Here is a 5,266-nt window from a genome sequence, read left to right as displayed (position 1 = left end):
ATTTCCTCTCCAAATTAGTGACAGTGATTCTGACTCAGTCACTAGTCCTGTGACACATCTGGATTCCAATTCGACTAGTTCTGACTCGAGTCTCTCCTCAGTTTCCTTGCAGGACTTACGGAAGCCAGTCGGTGTCGACACCAACTGAAATTCTGGTGTAGTCAGAGTTTAGATGTTCTACTCCAAGTAATGACATCTGATCTAACATTGTAACTAATACAGCAAGACAGTTATACAAATTACAACCTAGTACTGATATGCACACATTCACAGATGTCACGACATCTGCTACTATATCACCATAGAATGGAAGAACACCCAGTTCTGTCCATCTGGTACACAGGCACAGCAGAGATCAAACATAGCACTTACTTCTGTTGAGCCTGCACAGTTATCAGCATGATGTCTCAACATTGATTTGAACATCATCTGTTACAGCATTACAGGTTTACCTTATTTTATAACAGACAAAATTATAACATGCAAAAGGTAAAAACACAAGTAATTGTTAACCCAGTTCGGTGCAACATCACCTACGTCTGGGGGCATACCAAGCCAGGAAGAAGATCCACTATTAGTAGTATCAATTCAAAGCTAAACTCACTCGTTTACAACTTATCACTTAATCCCTACCCAATGCAATCTATACCTAGGAACTCCTAGATAGAAACCTCCAGTTTCCATTCCTATCACCACAATTACAATGTAATGCTAAACAACTTGAACTTGCTTCACAGCTTCGTTCAAGAACATAATCACTCTTTCCTACAGGCTTTGAGTTACAAATACTCTCAGCTTTGAACACTGAGAAAACAACTTGAACTTGCTTCACAGCTTTGTTCAAGAACATAATCACTCTTGCCTACAGGCTTTGAGTTACAAATACTCTCAGCTTTGAACACTGAGAAACACATGGTAACCATCCCACAGGTTGGGAGGTTTACCTCACACACACCCCTAAATTTTCATTCTAGGAGGCTTACAAATACTAGGTTACAAAGTGCTATTTATAACCTAATCACCCAACTGGATTTGGGCCTTCAGAAAATCGCAGCAACTTGTTCTTTGTTGTTACAAAGTCAGCAGAAACTTTCTGCTACAAACAAGGTCTTCAATCCTAAAATCTCTCCATATATATCTCCTTATTTTGAGCCTATATATATTCCAAGACCTCCACAAATAATGCCACATAGGATTCTAACTAATTTCCAGATATTAGTGTGCTAACAAATAGGCTATTTGTTAGGTTCCTTAATTGTAGCTTGGTTGTTGGTTTCCTGGATTTTAGCCTGAGAAAAATGCTGAAACAGAAAAACTAAACAACCTACAATATAGCATATGCTGTCAGGAATGAATGTCACAACATTCAGCTTGACATCAAGGACCATATGCTAAGTCTGTTTTTCCTGAAAACAGACTGTACATAATTTGCTGAACTGTACAGGACCAACCTGTCCATTCTACAGTAGCAGCTTACAATAATAAATGTCAAGGCATCCAATTTGACATTTACACATTTAGCCTTAAGTCAGTTCTGTTTTCCTCTTGAAGAACAGACTCAGAAACATACTGAAGTGTAGCAGAACTCCACTCTGTTTATTGTTCAGTATATGCTGTCAATGATGAATGTCATAACATCCAGTTTGACATTCAGACAGTAGGCCTTATGCCAGGTCTGGTATTTCCTTGATAACCAGACTGGAAATAAACACTGAGTTCTAACAGAACACCAACTGTTCTATTCCTCAGTATTTGCTGACAGGGATGAATGTCACCACATCCAATTTGACATTCAACAAATCCTGTATTAGCTAATCCTGCAGTAACTACTTAAGTGTGTCATGACTTCAGTCAAGACATTAGAGTACAGTTAGATATTCTAACCTACAATGCAGTCACACCTTCACACCATGTCATGACATCAGTCAAGACATTAGAATCCAGCTAGTGTTTTACCATACAATGCAGCCAATTAAACACCTACACCAACAAATAACAATCCTCCCAAGCTACCCCGTTGTCGACCACTTCTCCTCAGGTTACTTCTCCGCCAACAACTTCTCCTTCGACCTTCCCGGGGTTGGCGATTAAGCCTTCTGCTTTGGAAGCAATTGCCAGGCTACGTAATCTGGTGAAATCTCGTGAGGTCTCCTCGGATTCTGACTAACTCTATTCTGGTAAAGTGGGTCCTGAGGCGACGAAGACTAAAGTTCTTATGGACAAGATCCGCGTTCACGCCTTAAATGTTGACCTTCCCTTCGTGCTCATGCATGAACCTGCTGTCTGTCCAGAAATCTTGAGCGCCCTTGCCCAGCTAAAGGATCTCCAAATCTCTAATTATGCCAGACGTGCAATGGTGGCTCTAGAAGAAATCTTAGTGCCTATGTGTAGCACCTCAAATTTGCACCCCCCATTCATGCATTCATTTCAATTTTTTTAGGTCATTAACATTACATATTGCATTGCATCTTATCAACAAGAACTGGCATCAAGAGAATTCATCTGTGCAAAGAGAGCAAGTTTTCCTTGATATGAAGGCCACATGAGTATTCTAGAGAGCTTATATGAATTAAGGTTCATTTTGAAGCAACTTTGCCAAGTGGTAGAGGCTCAAAAGTCATCAGTGCGCTTCCAAGTCATCTGGGGCCCATAAAAGTCAACTAAAAGTCAACTGAGGGCTAGGAGGTGGAGAAATGGTTTGAGACACTTCATTCATGTCCAAAAGAGGTTTATTCATCATGTCAAACATCTACCTTGAAGATTTTGAAGCCAAATCAAAAGTTTCCCAAAATGGAAAGTGACCTGTAATTTCAAGTTTCCAAAAATGGCAAGTTTTTGGACCACATTCAACTTGACTTTCCAACATCAAAGAAACTTCAAATGAAATTTTGTCCAACATGAAAGTTGAAGATCTTTCTCTCCCATTTCCAAAAAGTCCAAGATCATAAGCATCTGATGAATTGCTGAGGAGTTATGAGCAAATGATCACCAAGTGTGCATGAAACTTCAAAGTGCCATAACTTTTGATTCAAAACTCCAATTTAGGCCACTCTTTTTGCAAATTGCATATCATGACCTATATTTTCCAAATCCAACATTGCATTTCATGAAATTTAATCATATAATCATTTGCCCATGCATGTTCATTTTGGAGGGAAAATGCCAAATTCAAATTTGGTGCATCATACATGTTTAATTCCAATTCCAACATGTGCATGAGATGATTTTAAGTGATTTTGAGCATGCACATGGTACTGTTCACGTTCATTCACCATGCATAGGGTGCATTTTACCATTTGTGCATTACACCTCATTCTCACTAATTTTTCATTAAGCATTGCCTAAGTGTCATTAGCAAAGTAATTAGGAGGTGATATATAATGCTAATCATAACAGAATTTTTCAGTTTTCACAAGTTCTAGATCTAGATCTCATTTCCCTCCATTTTTGCTCTCATCTCAAATTTGAATTTTCTCCACATAACACCTTGATTTTACTGCATAATCATGTTCAGCAAGTGTTATTGATGAAGGATCAAGCTCTGGATTAAAGCTTTTGGTCAGGATTCATGCACATCTAGCTCAAGAACATGAAGATGGAAGTTGCAATTTGATCAAGATCCAAGCCATTTCAAGCATCCATTCGTGTTTAAAGCTTCAATATACAAGTGAAGGAGAAGATTTGGACACTTTTGAAAGCTTGAATCCACAGAATCCATACACTGTTCTTCAAGAGGTCAGAAATTCGACTGTCTTAATTCTTTGTTTTATTGCCATAATATTGTAGTGCGTGTTCTCCTGATAATTCTGATATAAAGATCTTGAAAAATGGATGGATATTGAGTGAGTTAGGGTGAATTGAAGTTTTGACATGCAATTTGTTTTCGTTCGATTTGCATTATATATGAACTGTTAGGCTTAGTTAAGGTTAGATTCATGTTGTGCGTGAAGAGACGAGTCCATTGGTGTATCATACGCAAAATTCTGCAAAAAAAATGATGAGTGTGTACTGTAGCTTCGCCGGACCAACGAAGGAGATGGTGGAAACCACCGTCCTCCACCGCTCATGAACAGTTCCTAGGGCTTCTCTGGTTCGCGCGTATGAAGACACTGTAGAAGCGCCTGTAACATAGCACGCCTCGGTTCGAATCCAGTCGAAAACATTTTATTTTCCTTTGATTTTACTAAATGCAGCGTTCAAGTTATAGCGCATGTGATGCTCCATGTTCACGGTTCGATACCTGGCTTTGGATAGTTTCACAATTCCAATTAATTTCTGAAGCGCCTATAACCTTGAGGACCAGGGTTCAATCCTTGGCTGATACTGTTGTCCATTTTAATTCACAATTTCATTTCCATGGATTGCACATTATTTTTTTTTATTTTCATGCAATTTGTAAAAATCATTAAAAATAGCTAAAGAGTCCATTTTAATTCAAATTTTTTCCTACATGATTGTTCAAATGTCTAGTATTTTGTGGTGTTGATTTTCTGATTTTATCATTTCTGGATTGTTAATTGTGTTGGCTTATTTGAACATGATGCAAAATGTGACATGTTGTACCAATTCTCTTGTGAAATGCTCATACATTGGCCAATTGCTTTGAAGTTTGGTATGCTGATTCCTAACATGTTATATGATTTTTTAGGCTTGGTTGTGCATTTTTATCATTTTCCATCTCTATTTTAGGCACATAAAATGTATGGTGTGACAATGTGTGTCACACAATTTGATGTTGATCTTGTCCATTTTCATTGACATGCCAATTGAGCTCCTATGATCCTAAATTTTTGCATGAGACTTGTGTTTAACATGTTGATGTCACATAAAAATTTTCATGACCATTGAATGTGTTTCTGATTTAATGTGCATTTTCTCATTTGAATGTCCAATTGTGATTGCCTTTGCCTTAGCATGATCATTAGATGGATTGGCCTTAGGATTTGAGTCTGGTCCTTTTTAGGACATGTTATTACTTGAATAAATGTGCTTCATGGTGAATATTGGATGCTGTTTTGGCTTTTTGCTTGGCCTTTGACCCTAGTCTTTGTACTAGTGGTTTGTACTCATCTTTTGAGCTTTGTATTTCAGGTTCAAGCTGTTAGATCTAGTGGTTGATGCAATCTTATGACTTGAGATGCAAATTTACTTTGTCCACTAACCTTTGTTCTATTGTAGGTCCCTTGGTGATAAACTCACTTGAGTTGTTGACTTGCCTTGTGTGCATATTGGCTGTAACATTGTGGATTGACTGTTTGGTTTGTCT

The sequence above is a fragment of the Lathyrus oleraceus genome, chromosome 5 (assembly GCF_024323335.1).
Source record: "Lathyrus oleraceus cultivar Zhongwan6 chromosome 5, CAAS_Psat_ZW6_1.0, whole genome shotgun sequence".
Lineage (NCBI taxonomy): Eukaryota > Viridiplantae > Streptophyta > Magnoliopsida > Fabales > Fabaceae > Lathyrus > Lathyrus oleraceus.
This window is presented reverse-complemented; position numbering follows the sequence as displayed.